The 20,939-nt window shown below is 32.1% G+C and overlaps 1 long non-coding RNA gene across 1 annotated transcript; it reads right to left on the reverse strand.

The window, feature by feature from the left end:
* Positions 1–2,250: 2,250 nt before the first annotated feature.
* LOC139492509 (uncharacterized) lies at positions 2,251–12,418 on the reverse strand. Its single transcript, XR_011656870.1, has 4 exons — positions 12,342–12,418; positions 11,681–11,799; positions 4,489–4,660; positions 2,251–2,348 (listed from the first exon to the last, which is right to left on the reverse strand). It is a non-coding gene; the product is annotated as an uncharacterized lncRNA (long non-coding RNA).
* Positions 12,419–20,939: the final 8,521 nt, after the last annotated feature.

A 20,939-nucleotide genomic window follows, 5' to 3' on the forward strand; every position in this document is an offset into this window, starting at 1 on the left:
ACACATTTCGTAGAGAAGTGTTACTAACAATGTTAAGGTCACCGGTAATAACGTGGCCAGCAGGATTATATGTAAATTTGGAGGCAAGTGCAATCAGGAGGTTTAGACTTGAAGTCGTCAATATCGAGATCCTGCAAAACGCGTTTGTAATTGAAAATTTTAGTTGCAATAGGTTTGGTATAGGTATAAGAAATTATTGGTACAGACTGGTCTTTGAAATAAGGAGGTATTTTCGATTGCACTAATTTATGATGAAGGATATTGCCTAGGTTGACGCCATCGAGACCTTTGTTGGCAAAGGAAAGATTAAATCAGTTTGAATGATAAAATTCAGTCGAAAACTGAATCTCTCCCGATAAGTCATAGTTTGACGTCGCGAAAATAATAATTTACGTTAGCAACGGCATTACCTCCACTGTAACTGTATTGTATGCCCTTAACTACAATTTGGCGCAGACCAAGCATTACATAAAGTGAACGCATGTTAACGCCATGCTCAGTTAACTTCAATGTTCGCGATTACTAGTAAACGCGCGTTGGCTAAAATGGAAATTTCTTATGTCTATGCGAGTAAACGGGCGTTTCTTACGATTTCGCAAGTTTAATTTTACGTGCACTTAAAAGAAACGGGAGTTTACTACATACTTAGCAAGTGTATTTTACGTGCACTTGAAAGTAAACACGCATTCTTTTTCTCGATAACTACTTGTGTAAATTATAAAACGTCATGTAAATTTTGACATTGTTTTGGTATTTTGTTTTATTTTAATATTTTACGTATATGTGCTTCAAACGGTAACAATTTCAAAAAATAATTTCAATTCGAAATATTAACTTGTATTCATCGAAAATATCAACTTCTAAAGATATTTGATAAAATCATGCCAAAATTAAATACTGCAAAACCATTTGTACATGACAAATTATGTTATATACAGTACCATGAGTAATTTGTCAATATTCTTTACGGTAGATTAAACTACGTTATGCTTCAAGAAATAAAATAAAAGACATATCGTACCAAAATGTGGTCCCATGCCGTCGCACATTATTGAGTTTTTTTATCAAGGATAAGTTGAAAATCTGCATGAAAGCGCGTTTACTACAAACAGTAAAAGTGCTTTACCTTTTACATAAAACAGAGGACTCGCCTTTTTTCGCGTTAACGTACAAGTTAACACGAAAGCAAAAGCCCGTTTACACTTTTCTTTATTAGAAGACGCGCCGTTTTCGCCTTAACGCGAAAGTAAACGCCTGTTTTCCTTTCATGTCTACTGAAGTTTCGGATTTAACGAAGAGTTTACGTGGCGTTTACTCAAATTGCAGCGAGTAAACACCCCATTCACTTTTGCCGCCAGTTTACATGTAATGCTTGGCTTGCAACCAACTGTAAACAAGATGGGGCATACTGACATGTCCGGCAATCCTGGTGAAAATCGTTGTTATGACCGCATTAATAGGAGTATGTTTCAGGTAATATTGTAGATAATTTGAACAGCAAATTCAGCTTTATATTACTGAAGTTGTTTCTGTAATAATTCATAACAAGGACGGTGGAACATTTTTGTTGTCATATAAGGATATTTTAAGTCAAAAACATCTTGAAAAACCATAAAATACTATACTTTGTGTGCCATGTTTCAGTTGTTTAACCAAGCAATTTAATTATAGCTCTTATTACTATAACAAAAATATGTTCAATAAAAAACTTAAATTTAAAAAAAACCGACACCAAACGTTTTCCTCTGAACAAAATAGCAAGCTATAAAATTAGCTTGCCATTTACTACATGTAGAACGCCATTTTCGATTTTTTGACACGGATTGTGGTTTTCAAGTGAAAAAAAGAACGATCAAGGTAAGTAAAAGTATATATAATAATATATTAAACGGAATTAATTCTTTATGTCCATTACACAGAAGCAATGATCCGTATTCTCAATGATAATAATGATAAAAGTATACTGTTTTTTCAATAACTTATAATCAGATTCAGTCGAATCTTAAAAATTAAATTCGTTACCTAGATGAATTTTTGGTCATTATGAACGTACTATGGTTTAAGATGACAACTGCGAATTGTAAATAGGAGCATCACAATACATTATACATATTGCACTACTGTGCACTTGCTTGGGAAGTCTTTTAAATTGCATTTTCATAAGAAATATATTGCGAATATATCACGACAGACAAATATATCATAAATAATGTTATTGTTAACTGTTGGAAGGAATGAGGTGTTGCTTACCAATCATTTGGTTTGATGCTGAACCGTCCGCCCATTTCCAAATACCATCCGAATGATTTTCCTTTAATCCTATCCATACCTCTTCAATTGTACCGTGACTTGAATAAATAATAAACAATTAACAGATGAGATAATAAGAAGTGTACTGTTGGATGCATTTGAGTTTTATATACTTTTACTTACAAGCGTGCAAATGTCAGCACACTACCATGCAGTGCTAGGTATCTCATACAGAAAGGAGAGCAATCGTATATCAATCAAAATCCAAATCAAACCTTAGAAAAAGTAATTACTCAATAAATCTTGCCATGAATTCAAATGCCGAAAAAATCAAAATATGCAATAACAATAACGATGACCGACTTAATCATGGCAAACAAAAGCAAAAGACATGCGTTGCCAAAAGAAAATATAAATTAATAGTGATGCTATATATGTTTTATCAAAAGGCCAGTGTTGTTAATAGTTACTAATATTGCTATATGATTCCAATATAATTTTGTACTCAAAAGTTGGTAAAAACTTCCTTGAAAAATCTCTACGATATTATTTCCATATAAGAGCAGTAATACATATTTAAAAGCAAGTCTGGCAAAATCAGTTCATTAACCCTCTCCTTAAGATTATTTTGATATTCTAATTGATAATGCAATCTTAATTCAGCGGAAGTCCATGTTACGAAAACAAGTCGTGGAGCGGGGAAAAAATACATCCAAAACAAACGGGTGCAGGTTATGGAACAAGACCCGCTGTAAAATAAAATAAAATAAGAAACGAAAATTATTGGCTACATGTTCGATAAACAAAAAATAAATGCATCAGCCCCGTTTGATAAAGTGAAGGCAAGTTCCTTCTTTACAACAAATACATGAATCTCGCACAGACCGATTCTTGGTAACCAATAAATTGTTGCTGAATGTTTGTGTCCTTTGATTTGAAATAATTCACTGTGAATCGAATAAGATAATAATGATTTTAAAATGCCTTTATTAAAAAGAAATAAAAATTTGTAATTTTATGATTGTTTACACAAGTTGATTGAAAGCCATGCTGAATTGTCGTGAATAGAAAAGTATATATATACTGCTACTATATGAAATTACATGTAATGTTTGGCTGTTTTAACTATGTCTTTGGGAGTGTACGTCATTTTTTGTATTGCAAATCTTAGTTTCTATAAACCTGACAATTTCACAAATCATTCGCAGTAGAAATATTTAACACTTCAAGTGCTCTATACACTGGATGCATTTATTTTATCTATAACATCATTTCGTTTCCTTAATGCTTTTGATTATTCTACTAATCGTTATTAAAGCTGCCTGACCTAATTGTTGATGTTGTATAGTTAAATATAAAGTCCAATTTTTATATTCAGTGAAACCCTCTTGTACGAAGGTCGCGCATATTTTCTTGAGAATAATGGTGATGAACCTAACAGTTCATTTGTGTCACCTCATGTATACTTACAATTATGTTGATTCCATGAAACATCTTAAATTAAATAAACAATTTTCTTCAAAATCATTTTTTTCTGTAGAATATTTGAATTGATAAATGAAACATAAGGGTATCATTATTAAGCTTTATTAACAAAAGTTTTCTGAACATGATAAATACCTGTACATACTCTCAAAAGATCAAATTCATATAAAACTGTATAATTTTAGTCATTTCTCAATTAATATTTTATACTGTGTTCTTTTACGTCGTATTGTTACACCACTGTCCCAGTTTAGGGTGACTGTTGGCGCAAAAGACTACGTTCAAACCCGCTGCATTTGTTTGGACCTGTCCTTAGTTATTATAACCCTTGTATATTTCAAATCCCCAAAACACCGTTTCGTAGTGTACTTGACAGAGGCGAAATGTGCAGACTAACTAACAGGTAAATAGGATATATTATTGGTATCGGTATCTGATTCCACCGGTTACTTGCTACTTTGACATTGGTAATTTCAATCATGTGGGGGAAAGGGCATGGAATACATATACTTTTAATCAACAACATTAGTTCTTTAGAAAATTGAAATAATCTATAAGTAGTTTTTACGTCATGCCGGCAAACAAATTCGAATTTTCATAGTATATTTTGAATCTTCAATACTATTTTACTTTGTACCTTTTGGCTTTATCATGTTTATAACTATTTTAATCTGAGCGTCTTTGATGAGTCTTATGTTGACGAAACGCGCGTATTAAATAATAAGCCTGGTACCTTTGATAAAGTTAACTCACATGTTCTGCAAACTTTTTGCAAACTCCATCTCTTCTGTTGTCTTTGGCATCATTATGTATCCATCTAAATCGTTACATGCACTGGTTGCGGCTTGATAATCTAAAGTGTCTCCAATTCTATAACAGCTAGTTCCAAATAATAACCAGTTTTGACCCGAACAAATGATTTTTCCTGATGGCAGAATATTAAGATTAAATAAGTACGTGGTCATTTAAATACATATCATAGAGTTTACAAAAAGCGATGACAAAATGCGTAAATGATCTTTTGCGAGAACTTACTCAAACTGCTACCTGATATTTAATTTGTTCTTATTTTACTGGTACATATGTTTTAGTCAAGTTCATGACACAGTATATTCTGTTCATATGCAAATCAGGATATTATTGTATTGAAGCAATTATAGGAAATCGTACGTACGGCTGATATCAATGAGAAAAATATATAATCAGCTGTAAAAGACCCCAACATTAAAAGATGTAATGTTTAAGATTAATAAAGTTATAATAATTGTTTATTTATTGATGAGAAGTCTTGATAAATAAACTTAAATGAAGGAATGAAGGTTAGATGATAACAGTTTGATGATGATAATTCAAAAATATCTATTGGCGTTCCATGCTATGCAAGTATGATTTCCTTCCTAACAGTCCTTCAAAAAAGAACATAGACAATGAAAGAGTTATAAGATCTATAGTTTTTCTTTTTTATATCGACCATATTCTAAATAGAATGTATTTCATTTGTAACGGATATCTATTTGGACACTCATTGCCGTCTTAGCTCATGTTCTTTAAATACATATGATTATCTTCAAAACATAATGGGGAATGAGGGCGTAAGATAAAAACATGTGTATAACTAGTATATAGTATCAATCAATTCCCCCCCCCCCAAAAAAAACAAACTTTCCGACAAAAACATTTCATTGTAAATAATCATATATTATTTTGCTTAGTCATTTCTGCCAAAGTTGAATGCAACAACATCTAAATTATACGAGTCAAATTAGTTAAATTTATACTGTAAACATTCTTTGAAAATTAAATGAAACTAGTCGTAGTACATGTCTTTCTGTTTTGATAGAAATAAGAAGTATTCTTTTTCATATCACAGCTGCCGTAAGTGTAAATTGTACCTGTGAGTGTACTGTCATTGAAAAATATGATGGCCTGAAACACTGGTCATTATTTGTTCAACTCCATGATAAGAGAAGATTCTCTTTCATGATATAACATGTATAATTCTTTTTGAAATCTTTAAGAGATATATAGATATCTAAATTCAAGTACGTTGGTATGATTGGGATTTTTTACATTCTTCAAATTAATCAAGTTACAGACACACGAAATGAGTTTGTCACTGTGATACGGAACCGTCTCTAGTATTAGGAAATGGTTTTATTATAAGAATAGCAAGTCGATAGTATTCATGTATAATCAGTTAGTCTATGCAATGGGGTTTTCGACGTAGCAGAATTTGTTTTCTTTAACATAAAAAAGGGCGAATCAACCAAACGGTTTTCGCATTTATTTGTAGCATTAACGGGACATTCACTTAATTCGCAGTTATGTTTAAAAGCGATACCAGTGCCTTGTATGTTTGAAATTTCAAGTAAACAAAAGGGAAAAAAATAACCTCCTGATAAATGACGATAAGTAATAGTTATCCTATGAGGACGTGATGTGTCATTGTAAGATCATCCCAATGGCCGGAGGCCAGATAGTGAAGTTACACTGACACACCAAGTCCGAAAGGGATAGCTATTTTATATACCCGCAGTTCTAGGTTATATATAGAACCATTTACGCTTCCAAAAAATCTTGGTAAGAACGCCTCACAATCATTACAATATACTATATTTTTTACTTTATCTAGCATATACCCTTTTTGATCCCTAAATCTTAATGGTGTGTTTCACAATAGGTTAAAGAGAATTCAATTGTAAAGTCATATTTACAGGTATAGTTTAGCTGTGATTTCTATACATTCGAGTTTATTTTCATATTTTAGTTTCATTTTAATTTTTGCAAATAAATGGATAAGAAATCATTCAATTTTAATAGTTCGTTGTCAATGCAATTGATTTATCTAAAATACAAGTGCAAGTAGTAACAAACATATGGCATTCATTTGGAAAAGAGTCTTAATAATTCATAATTAAAGTTTATCCGTGATTATAATACAAATACACCATGCAATGTATTATAAAGTTGTCTTTTATTACAAACATAAATTGTAAACTGAATAAAGGACATTGATGCATGTATTGCAAAGAAGTAATGAATTAAGCACCATATAATGTATAGACAGGTAAATTGACGCACCATATGTACAAAATGTATAATGTTGAAAATTTCAATATTATTTATCTAAACTGAAGAATACATTTATCAATTTTTGTTATGTTTACAAATTAATTACGATATTTTAGAAAGTCATATAGCTTAGTATATGAATTGCTGCTCTTGAGTTCTTGTTGGTATCTTTCTTTCAGTAAATGAATTATGGTGTCAGCTACTCTGTTTCATTGTTATTTTTTATGGAAAGACGCATTTTGCTGCATACTGGATACTTTTGCATTCTGGTAATGCTTAGGTTCAACTTTGCACGTTGTTTATATTGTTGTCCCTCTCATGTTTTTTTTTGTTGAAGTGGGCTCATTAGATTAATTGATGGTTTCATAAAAGAGGTATCCTCAACCAAAACGTGTGTCACGTAGTTTCTTAATGTTGATCTCGCGAGGACATTGTGAGCCTCCTAATGTTTTCTTGAGTTGAAATAGGTGTGATGGAACAGGAAGAAATGAGTCTGTAATACTATGGCTCTTCGTATAAGTTAAGTGATCTTTTCGTTTTCTTTATATTATGAAAATAAACCACATTGCTGTGTTTTTTTCTCCAAACACAATGGGAGTGTTACCATTTTAGAGGCCCTTTAACGGTACCACAATGAAAAAATACCGTGCTTCATATTTTGTTACTATGACTTTATGGACAAATACCGTTTCTGATTAAAGTTGCAACTGGTGTTGTTTGGAGTGAATCAGATGTGGATACTAAATATTTCCAAAAATCTTTTAGAGTACATACAATCTAAATAAAGGCAACAGTAGTATACCGCTGTTTAAAATTTATAAATCGATTGAGAAAAAAACAAACCCGGGTTACAACCTAAATCTCAGGGAAATACATCAAATATAAGAAAAGAACTACGACACAACACTCAGAATCACAATCCTAAAATGTAACACACAGAAACAAAATATAATATAACAATGGTCATATACTCTTTCATCTTGCAATAGTATTAAAACATTAGACTTTTCTTCACTTTACACAAGTATTCCCCATTCCACAGTAAAAGACAAATTGAAAGAGTTGGTTTTGCTCCGTTTCATGAAAAAAGAATGGCCAACGTATATACAAGTATCTTGTCTAAGGGAGGGATAAATTCTACTTTGTAAAGGATCACACTGATTCAACCAACATGTTATCTGAAACTGACACTACGAAGATGCTTGATTTATTGATAGACTAAATATTTGTTACGTTTTGAGGACGTGTTTTTCAACAGATTGCCAATCCTTCCAATGGTACCCATTTGTGCCCTCGTCTTGCCGACTGGTTTTTTTTTATTATGAGGCTGACTTCATATAAGAACTTCTAAGGATGAAAAATAAGAAGTTGGCAAAATCCTTTAACTTTACTTTCCACTATATAGATGATGATCTCTCCCTAAATAATTCTAAATTTTGTGACTATATTGAACGCATCTATCCCATAGAACAATAGATAAAGGATACAACAGATACTGTTAAGTCTGCGTCATATATTGACTTACATCTAGAAATGACAATGAGAATCGGTTGAAACTACATTTTACGACAAACGAGATGATTTCAGCTTCCCAATTGTGATTTTTCCATTTCTATGTAGCAACATTCCAGCAGCGCCTACATACGGAGTATATATCTTCCAATTGATACGATATTCTTGCGCTTGTTTTTCATATCATGATTGCCTTGATAGAGGGTTGCTGCTAACAAGGAAATCATCCCTTCATACAGTTTACGGACGCCATCACGGGTTGATTGAATGTTATGGAATAACCGTTTCACAGATGATATCGGATATGTTTCTTACGTCGTAACTACAATCCTCTTCCTTTTTTAAGAATGTGACCTACCGAATAAGCCTATTTACCGGATTTATAATAATATGAGCAACATGACGGGTGCCACATGTGGAGCAGGATCTGCTTACCCTTCCAGAGCACCCCACGTTTTTGGTGGGGTTCGTGTTGCTCAGTCTTTAGTGTTCTATGTTGTTTCTTGTGTACTATTATTTGTCTTTTTTTTTTTCATTTTCTGCCATGGCGTTATCAGTTTATTTTCGATTTATGAGTTTAACTGTTCCTCTCGTATCTTTCGCCCCTCCTCGATGTTACATAAATACCTATATAATATTGAGTAGATGATGTCGCTTTATTCTGCAGGACGTAGAGCAATACATTAGTTATGAAATAGAACCATCTACTATAGTATAATTCTTGATTGCAACATCAAAATGTTTGCTTAGATGCAGATCATTGTTCACTTTATGTCAATTGTAAAGCTTGGATATTAAACAAAATTTTAAAAAAATCTATGAAGTGAACAAATTACAAAAAAAACCGACTTATTTCTATATGTGTCATTATCTATCTTTTATACTATATTATGAATTAAATGGTACATTAAGCTTGTGTTTAAGTGCCCCAAACTTTTAATATGAACAGCCCTTAACTGAATGTTACATGTACGTACATTATTATAAATTAAAAGAAGCATCTTGCTCTAGTGTAAGTGTATCACACCTTTAATATGAACAATTTAAAATTATCTATTATGTTAAGTAAATTTTCCAGACTTTTCTAACAAAATATAAACATTCACGTGAAAATAACATGTTTCAATTCTGACTTTCGAAAACAAATGTAAGACAAATTATAATAATTCACGTGAAACAAAGATGGGTCAATTTTACCTCTAGAATAAACGACGAAGACAGTCTATCGCCAAGAAACTTATTTTAAACTAAAAAAAAGAAGAAAAATGCAATTGAGAAAACAATATGTTTTCAATTTGACATGAAGCGTCATAAAATTCACTTTAGTTGGTATTACTTTGCTTCATAAAAAAGAATGGCCAACGTAGATACAAGTATCTTGTCTTAGGGAGGGATAAGACAAATTAAAAGAGTTGGTATTACTTTGCTTCATAAAAAAGAATGGCCAACGTAGATACAAGTATCTTGTCTTAGGGAGGGATAAGACAAATTAAAAGAGTTGGTATTACTTTGCTTCATAAAAAAGAATGGCCAACGTAGATACAAGTATCTTGTCTTAGGGAGGGATAAGACAAATTAAAAGAGTTGGTATTACTTTGCTTCATAAAAAAGAATGGCCAACGTAGATACAAGTATCTTGTCTTAGGGAGGGATAAGACAAATTAAAAGAGTTGGTATTACTTTGCTTCATAAAAAAGAATGGCCAACGTAGATACAAGTATCTTGTCTTAGGGAGGGATAAGACAAATTAAAAGAGTTGGTATTACTTTGCTTCATAAAAAAGAATGGCCAACGTAGATACAAGTATCTTGTCTTAGGGAGGGATAAGACAAATTAAAAGAGTTGGTATTACTTTGCTTCATAAAAAAGAATGGCCAACGTAGATACAAGTATCTTGTCTTAGGGAGGGATAAGACAAATTAAAAGAGTTGGTATTACTTTGCTTCATAAAAAAGAATGGCCAACGTAGATACAAGTATCTTGTCTTAGGGAGGGATAAGACAAATTAAAAGAGTTGGTATTACTTTGCTTCATAAAAAAGAATGGCCAACGTAGATACAAGTATCTTGTCTTAGGGAGGGATAAGACAAATTAAAAGAGTTGGTATTACTTTGCTTCATAAAAAAGAATGGCCAACGTAGATACAAGTATCTTGTCTTAGGGAGGGATAAATCCTACTTTGTAAAGAATCACTCTGATTCAAACAAAAAATTCTCTGAAACCGATATTATCAAGATGCTTGATTTCTTGATTGACAACATATTTGTTACGTTCGGAGGACGTGTTTTTCAACATACTGTCGGCATACCAATGGGAACAAACTGTGCCCCTCTACTTGCTGACTTGTTTCTTTATTATTATGAGGCTGACTTCATGCAGGAACTTCTTAGGAAGAAAGATAAGAAGTTAGCAATATCCTTTAACTCTACTTTCCGCTATATAGATGACGTTCTTTCACTAAACAATTCAAAATTTGGTGACTATGTGGAACGCATCTATCCCATCGAATTGGAGATAAAGGATACTACAGATACAGTTAAGTCAGCTTCATATCTTGACTTACATCTAGAAATTGACAATGAGGGTCGGTTGAAGACAAAACTTTACGACAAAAGAGATGATTTCAGCTTCCCAATTGTGAACTTTCCATTTCTAAGTAGCAACATTCCAGCAGCACCTGCATACGGGGTATATATCTCTCAATTGATACGATATTCCCGTGCTTGCATTTCCTATCATGATTTTCTTGATAGAGGGTTACTGCTCACAAGGAAGCTATTAAATCAAGAGTTCCAAATGGTGAAGTTGAAATCATCCCTTCGTAAATTTTACGGACGCCATCACGAGTTGGTTGACCGTTATGGAATAACCATTTCACAAATGATATCGGATATGTTCCTCACGTCGTAACTACAATCCCCTTCCCTTTCATGAATTTGACCTACCGAATTAGACTATTTACCGGATTTGTAATCACATAAGCAACACGACGGGTGCCGCATGTGGAGCAGGATCTGCTTACCCTTCGGGAGCACCTGAGATCACCCCTAGTTTTTGGTGGGGTTCGTGTTGTTTATTCTTTAGTTTTCTATATGTGTCATGTGTACTATTGTTTTTCTGTTTGTCTTTTTCATTTTTAGCCATGGCGTTGTCAGTTTGTTTTAGATTTATGAGTTTGACTGTCCCTTTGGTATCTTTCGTCCCTCTTTTAAGATGACAGTTTTAGTTTTTTACATGCTGGATTTCCCGGACTGAATATTACCGAAATATATTAAAATGTAAACATGTAAAATCAGGCAGATGGAATTTTGACTGAATATTTTCAAATGTTGTCATGCATAACCATTTTGAGTAAACTCACCGGTATCAGTTTTCTAATATCATGTTAACATCTCTGAGGTATTGTTGTTTCTTTTGTCAATCAAAAGTCTTCAACGCAGCGACAAAATCACGCACTCGAAGGCGTGATTCAGCTGGCCCCTAATACAAAAATGTTACTAGTTCAGTGATAATGGACGTCATACTAAACTCTCAAATATATAAAGAAACTTAAATTAAAAAGCATAAAAGATAAACAAAGACCATGGGATATTCACTCGGGACCGGCGCAACAATTCGGCGGTGTTAAATATGTTTTTTTGATATTTCAACTCTCCTACTATACCTAAAGCCAATGTAGAATTAAACACACACAAAAACACTATCTACTAAATGATATTTATAGACAACAGCTATATATACGGAGGCTAACATATTTTTTTAGAACATCAATAATGATGACGAGTTGTACAAAAACAATTTTCAACTGTGTTAGTTTTTATAAAAGTAGTTAAATATAAAAAAAAAAACAGTTACTTTTTTTCTTATAGGAAGAAGTGTATATACGTTGGTTTACATTAGGGGAAAGATATTCTCATATTGTTTATTGCAAAAAAAAGTGCATGAATATAAATTGTTCATTTAAATTAAGCTCAATTTGATAGCGAAATATATTAAAAAGTGTAAATACAACTATAACATACCTGTCACAAGTATTGGTCCAAAAAGGCTCATTAGAACCAAGGATTGATACATTTTGCAACACAATGTGCGGATTCACTGACACTGGAAAATCGTTTCAAAAGTTTAAATGTAAGGCCTTTCACAAAAAAGGCGGTATTAACTTGCCAATCAAATGTTCATGAATTGTGCATAAAATTGGAAAACCTTTTTTTTGTGTCTGAAATTGAATTTGCTGCATATGTTTATTGCGAGCCATAATATAAACATAAAACAAAATTTAATGGGTATTGTAACTTGTTATTTAAATAATCTGTTTAGTTAATTAAACTTATGTTGTATCATCTTATGCTTTGATAATAAGTTTTGTGTATGATCCTTATATGCATGTTTCACTTAATTAATTCAATACATAATGTAATGATGAATCTCAGTATTTGAAACAAAAAACAGCTGATATGATTTATAGTGTTTCCTATATATGAAATATCCACTTATTCCCAACCAACATGACCTTAACAAAATTGAAGTAGTAAGTAATGCTATAATTAATTTAAGAACTTTAATGATGATCTAGATGTTCGTTTGCAATTTTAGGTGCCATATTAAAAAAAATATCCTTACTTGCTGGGTCTGATAAATACAATCCTTTCATTCCAATAAAAGATTGTTCAATCTTTCTCTGGTCTTTTTGGAATTTTTAGGTCCTCAATGCTCTTCAACTTTGTACCTGTTTGGCTTTTTAACGGTTTTGATAATGAGCGTCACTGATCAGTCTTATGTAGAAGAAATAACTACTTTTTTAACGAACATATTTTCAAGTATGCAGAATTCGTTCTTCAAAAAACAATCGGAATTTCTAAGGGAACCATAACCACTGCGCATCTTTTTAAATGTTGACCTGTTCTCTCATATATGAGAATGACTTCATAAAAGAGATAAAAATCTAGCATTGTTCCTGCACTTAACGTCCTGTTATATGGATTATGTCCTCTCATTTAATAATTCAAAATTTGATGAATATAAAACAAAAGATGTGGTATGATTGCCAATAAGATAACTCTCCACAAGAGACCAAAATGACACAACAATAAACAAATATAGGTCTTCGTACAGCCTTAAACAATGAGCAAAGCCCACATATTTATTATAGCCTGAATATGCATTTTTAATGTAAATATGTGGCATGGCCTAAATTGACCCTAAATAATTTCCAGTCTTACTTGGCCTAAGACCCTTTTATACTAATATGATATGTTATTTGTAACTTTTCTTTCCATTCAAAGTACATTCAATACATATGTAAGGATTATTTATAACCAAAAAGCTTCACAAATTTAAAATTGCTGGAAAATATTACATCTTCATGTAAGCCCCCTCCCCTTTCATTGTAAAACTTAAATTTTTAGGTGCAGGCTCATATAAATTTGACTTTTGAATAATTATGCTAAGTCTGACTAATCAAATGAGTACTCTATTGCATTTAGTACATGATATATTGAGGCATTTACAAAGTATTTTTTTGCAATATTTAAATTTTTAAAGCCCCAAATGTTGATAGTTGAAATATGTCAATTTTAACGTCAAATTTAACACGCTAAGTTGAGTATAGAATTTAAGATACTGTCTATAATATATCTCCTTTTGTTATGAAACTTAGTAAGCAGTGTAATAATTTATTAAGCTTTAGTCATATCAAGTTTTATTAAGATTGGTCAACTTTTTCTATCCTAAGAGGTGAAATCTGTAAATATAGAATCTGTACTTTGGCAACTTCCCTTAATTATTTGATGGTGATACTTTGTCAAATAGCATGAAACTAAAGGATTTAAACTTTAAATCTATAGAATTTCTGCAAAAATGACCAATTTTGGTATTTTATGGTCAAAATAGGCATGTTATAGCTTTTTCAATGTTGATGCTTAAATGGCATCATGACCTTCTATCTGACAGGTTTTTATGTGTCAATATTTGTGTTTCTTTGCCTTTATCCAGTTCTATTACTTATTTTATGAACTCTGAATCTACAGAAAAGAAGGTTATCTCAGACAATATGTGCAAAATATGTTGTATAAATGACCCTTGTCTAACGCCCTGTTTGGAAAAAGTCAAATGTGGGGAGCTTGTGGTAGATAACAGTTGAAGTCCATAATAAAGACCTCACTATATTTGTATAAAAAGCACTTTATTATGTCTATTGTACCTGTTTCATTTCACATAATATCTGTATTTTCTTCTGTAGAATAGCAAGTGGTTCCAATATAAGCCTGTTGAGACTAAAATTGCATGCAAGTTTTTCACTAAAAAGGCAAAAATCTTTGTATCAGGCCATACTGTCTGCAAGAAAAGCTAAATGTCTTTTTGTGCTCAGATTTGTTGCATTATGTCACATGAGTATAGAAATGATAAAAAAAGAGACACAATTTTTTATTTCTTATAGCCTCAATATGCATTTTTTAATGTAAATATGTGGCATGGCCTAAATTGACCCTAAATTATTTGCAGCTCTTCTTGGTCTTAGACCCTTTTATACTAATATGATATGTTATTTGTAATTTTTCTTTCCATTTAAAGTACATTCAATACATATGTAAGGATTATTTATAACCAAAAAGCTTCACAAAGGAGTAGTTCCAGTAAGACCCCTTTTTGGCCCCAAAATAAAGCAGTTTTACAAAATTGTTCAAATGTAAACTTTTAGTAATTTATTGGACAGAAGAATGCTTCTGTTACATAAATATGGGCTGTTTTGACAATACAATGAAAATATATCGGGTACTAGCACCACAAAGTCATGCTAAATTACTGAAATCTTCACAATTCTAGCATTTTAGTTGAATTTTAGACGCTTTTTGTGTAAAACGAAAGTGGCCGCATTCGTGTTCATCCTTAATATTAAAATGTAAGTTGCATTTTATGATAATACATAACATATATAAAGGTTGAGGATGAACACGGATGCGGCCACTTTCATTTTTGACAAAAACCATCTGAAAAGTGACATTTTTCGACATATTTGGTAGATTTTTCATATTTCAGCTTGAATCGGTGCGTTTTTTATGATTAAATCAGTTAAAATCTTTTACAAAAACTAATTGATTCAAATAAAATAGACACTTAAGTGTTTAAAAAGTGGTCAAAATCATTCGTCAGATGAACCTGAAATTTGAGGCCAAAATCGGTCCTTACCGGACCTTCTCCTTTAAAATTGCTGGAAAATATTACATCTTCAGGTAAGGCCCCCCCTTCATTGTAAAGCCTCAATTTTTAGGTGCAGACTCATATAAATTTGACTTTTGAATAATTATGCTAAGTCTGACTAATCAAATGAGTACTCTATTGCATTTAGTACATGATATATTGAGGCATTTACAAAGTATTTTTTTGCAATATTTAAATTTTTAAAGCCCCAAATGTTGATAGTTGAAATATGTCAATTTTAACGTCAAATTTAACACGCTAAGTTGAGTATAGAATTTAAGATACTGTCTATAATATATCTCCTTTTGTTATGAAACTTAGTAAGCAGTGTAATAATTTATTAAGCTTTAGTCATATCAAGTTTTATTAAGATTGGTCAACTTTTTCTATCCTAAGAGGTGAAATCTGTAAATATAGAATCTGTACTTTGGCAACTTCCCTTAATTATTTGATGGTGATACTTTGTCAAATAGCATGAAACTAAAGGATTTAAACTTTAAATCTATAGAATTTCTGCAAAAATGACCAATTTTGGTATTTTATGGTCAAAATAGGCATGTTATAGCTTTTTCAATGTTGATGCTTAAATGGCATCATGACCTTCTATCTGACAGGTTTTTATGTGTCAATATTTGTGTTTCTTTGCCTTTATCCAGTTCTATTACTTATTTTATGAACTCTGAATCTACAGAAAAGAAGGTTATCTCAGACAATATGTGCAAAATATGTTGTATAAATGACCCTTGTCTAACGCCCTGTTTGGAAAAAGTCAAATGTGGGGAGCTTGTGGTAGATAACAGTTGAAGTCCATAATAAAGACCTCACTATATTTGTATAAAAAGCACTTTATTATGTCTATTGTACCTGTTTCATTTCACATAATATCTGTATTTTCTTCTGTAGAATAGCAAGTGGTTCCAATATAAGCCTGTTGAGACTAAAATTGCATGCAAGTTTTTCACTAAAAAGGCAAAAATCTTTGTATCAGGCCATACTGTCTGCAAGAAAAGCTAAATGTCTTTTTGTGCTCAGATTTGTTGCATTATGTCACATGAGTATAGAAATGATAAAAAAAGAGACACAATTTTTTATTTCTTATAGCCTCAATATGCATTTTTTAATGTAAATATGTGGCATGGCCTAAATTGACCCTAAATTATTTGCAGCTCTTCTTGGTCTTAGACCCTTTTATACTAATATGATATGTTATTTGTAATTTTTCTTTCCATTTAAAGTACATTCAATACATATGTAAGGATTATTTATAACCAAAAAGCTTCACAAAGGAGTAGTTCCAGTAAGACCCCTTTTTGGCCCCAAAATAAAGCAGTTTTACAAAATTGTTCAAATGTAAACTTTTAGTAATTTATTGGACAGAAGAATGCTTCTGTTACATAAATATGGGCTGTTTTGACAATACAATGAAAATATATCGGGTACTAGCACCACAAAGTCATGCTAAATTACTGAAATCTTCACAATTCTAGCATTTTAGTTGAATTTTAGACGCTTTTTGTGTAAAACGAAAGTGGCCGCATTCGTGTTCATCCTTAATATTAAAATGTAAGTTGCATTTTATGATAATACATAACATATATAAAGGTTGAGGATGAACACGGATGCGGCCACTTTCATTTTTGACAAAAACCATCTGAAAAGTGACATTTTTCGACATATTTGGTAGATTTTTCATATTTCAGCTTGAATCGGTGCGTTTTTTATGATTAAATCAGTTAAAATCTTTTACAAAAACTAATTGATTCAAATAAAATAGACACTTAAGTGTTTAAAAAGTGGTCAAAATCATTCGTCAGATGAACCTGAAATTTGAGGCCAAAATCGGTCCTTACCGGACCTTCTCCTTTAAAATTGCTGGAAAATATTACATCTTCAGGTAAGGCCCCCCCTTCATTGTAAAGCCTCAATTTTTAGGTGCAGACTCATATAAATTTGACTTTTGAATAATTATGCTAAGTCTGACTAATCAAATGAGTTCTCTATTGCATTTAGTACATGATAATTGATATATTAAGGCATTTACAAAGTATTTTTTTGCAATATTTAAATTTTTAAAGCCCCAAATGTTGATAGTTGAAATATGTCAATTTTAACGTCAAAATTTAACACGCAAAGTTGAGTATAGAATTTTAGATACTGTCTATAATATATCTCCTATTGTTATGAAACTTAGTAAGTAGTGTTATAATTTATTAATAGTCATAAGATTGGTCAACTTATTCTATCTTTAGAGGTGAAATCTGTAAATATAGAATCTGTACTTTGGCAACTTCCCTAAATTATTTAAAATTGATAATTTGTCAAATAGCTTGAAACTAACGGATTTAAACTTTTATTTTATAGAATTTCTGCAAAAAAGACCAATTTTGGCATTTTATGGTCAAAATAGGCATTTTATAGCTTTTTCAATGTTGATGCATAAATGGCATAATGACCTTCTGTCTGACAGCCCGTCCCTAGGATTTTCATGGAGTGTCAAGGATTGTATACTAAGTATTTCCATCGTTGCCATGAAATAGACAACTTTCGAGTTCGATGCATTTCCGTCAAAAACTCTGGTTTTAGTGAACGTCATTTGTGCGTTTAGGGGCGTCGTCACTTCCATTCCAATGTTGAGCGAGTGGTTGGAAAACTATAATTCTATATTGTACGAATTATACGACAAATTGAATTCTCAAAATTGACAATCAGCATTGATGTCATTAGGGAATTGTCATTAAGTACCTACAGAACAACCATTATTTCTAGTTCATCCTGCACAATAACGATCACCAAGACGCTTGATGAACGTAAATAGTGCAGGGATACAGGCGACACCCTCTATCTGGTAAATGACGTCATAAAGGCGCGTATAATTGACGAGTTTTTTCCGGTGACGGATGAACTCAAAAGTGGTCTATTCATGACAACCATTGAAGGATGGAAAGCATGGCAGCGATGGCAAATTCCCAATTTTTCCATGGAAAGTATGGCATTGATGGCAGGTTAACAAGAAAACGATGGCTACAATTAAAGATTTCCATGGAAAGTATGGCATCGATGGCAGGTTGACATGAAAACGATGGCTACAATTAAAGATTGCCATGGAAAGTATGGCAGCCATGGCATTTCCCTGTATTCACTCACAAATGGACATGCGGATAATATTACCTTGTATGATGTAGTTATATATAGTTGAATAATATATTATATTCAAAATAGGACACCGGGAAAGTAATTATCTGCAGGAGTTCTCAGCAGTTTGAATTACCTTGTTACTTTCAAAATAAAGCAGACCTTTTAAATTTCATTGCCATACATTGCTGGCAAAATAGATTAAAATAATAAAAACTATTAAAATAACTATGTTTCAATGTGAAGTTTTAAAACATTGAAATGTTCAAAGTTCATTATTGCTATCTGTCGTCTATTTATGTCACCCGATCGACAATGTCGGGTGACATATTGCTTTTCCTCTGTTTCTTTTTCTGTATTATTATTATACTTCCACCTATTTTGTCCGGCATGTTTTTTGGAGTGAAATGGAACCAATCTTAATGATAGTTCACTATAAGGTGGAACAAAAAATTTCGGGGTGCAGGTGGGTCTAAGACCATAAAAAATGGCTGCCGTTTCCATGGAAACAGAATAATTGTGAAAAATTCCAGTTTTTGGTTTTGGTGAATAATTTAGAGATTCTTAAACTCAGAATCATCATATTTTGATACAATGTAGGTGCCAGCCATATACTGGTTTTGGATGATTTTGGCAATCATTGGAACTACTATGTTGCCATGGAAACTGCACCAAAAATTTCAAAAATATCAAAATGCTCCAAATTTTTTGAAACTTCATAGTAACGATGAGCAACATTGGTAGATGTGCAATTTGGCGTTGGAATTTCGAAAATGTCTGCTGTTACCATGGAAACAAGTCGAAAATGGTCAAAATGCTTCAAAAACCTTAAAGTGGCATTTACTTTCTTAAAATGGTAGGTCAAATCCATTGAAACTTTGATGGTATGTTCCCTCCCATGTACCAATGTGGTATCTGCCATTAGAAATTTGGAATGGTATCTGTTACCATAGAAACCAGCCAAAATGTCAAAAATTTCAAAAATTTCAAAATGCTCCTAAATTTATGAAACGTAATATATTTGTTGACTGTCAAGTCTGCATGAGACTTTTGAAGTTGGAATTTCCAAAATGGCCACCGTTGCCATGGAAACTGCAGAAATGTCAAATATTTTCAAAATGCTCCAAACTTAATGAAACTTAATATAATTGTTAACTGGCATGTATAGATGACTTTTGACTTCGGGATTTTCAAAATGGCTGCCGTTGCCATGGAAACAGAAGAAATGTGAAACTTTTGACAATGCTCAAAACGTACTAAAAATTTACAGAAAGATATATATCGCAATGCGTTGATCTGCATTCACTGTTAAATTGTTTTCAAATGGATGCTGCTTAGTGGCAATAGGGGAAGGGTGACATCCGCTATTGCTTGCAATGGCAATTCTAGTTTGTCTTGTGTTTCTACAGATGACTGATGACCTGGTGGAAAACTTTCCATTTTTTTTTGTATGATGCCTAAAAAAACAAGTTACCCTATTAATTTTTATTCTGAAAAATATCATATATATACATGTACTAGACTAACTAAGTGTATTAAAATTAACCCAAAAAGTGTTTGATATTTTGAACCACTGGTCTTTGGTACTTTTATCAAGATATAATGTGTGATAATTAATTAAAAAATTGGAAATCTTTGTAAGACACACATGTAGGTGCTCAGTAACAGTGATCTTCCAACAGCAATCATGTCAGTGACATGATAGCTGTTGGAAGGTCACCAGTCATGCATTGAAGTGCAAATTATAATTAAAAGTTTATATAGCTTTCTATACTCATATCTCTTGCTGCATTGATAGCATTTCCCCATATTCCTCTTTTTATAGTTACATTGTATTATTAACATAATGTATTAATTGTGGTGAGAGTGACTATTAGACATGTTACGAAAAGGTATATTCTCGACGCTGAGGTTGACAAATTAGACTTTAAATTTGGGGACGGTATCAAAACATTGATTATAGATTTAAACAGGTAAAATTTAAATCCTGTGCGTCTTGGTTAATTCAAATCACATTATTTAGAACATCATCATTTAACATCGTATATGACAATTGCTTTTGTGATATCATTACTGGCTCTCATAAGACATGAAATGTGTACGCGTGCAGAAGTGCGGGATGGGCTAGAAAAGGGGGGGCTGAGAGTTAAACAAGTTAATTCGATTATATATTGATAATATATAAATAGTAAGCCAGTTAGATATAAGTTTTATTGTTGTTTTACAGTTCCTGAAAATGTTTCTCTCGGGTGTCTCCATAAGCTTCAAATGACGCTGATAGTTGTTAA

The sequence above is a fragment of the Mytilus edulis genome, chromosome 10 (genome assembly GCF_963676685.1).
Source record: "Mytilus edulis chromosome 10, xbMytEdul2.2, whole genome shotgun sequence".
In the NCBI taxonomy this organism is placed as follows: Eukaryota; Metazoa; Mollusca; class Bivalvia; order Mytilida; family Mytilidae; genus Mytilus; species Mytilus edulis.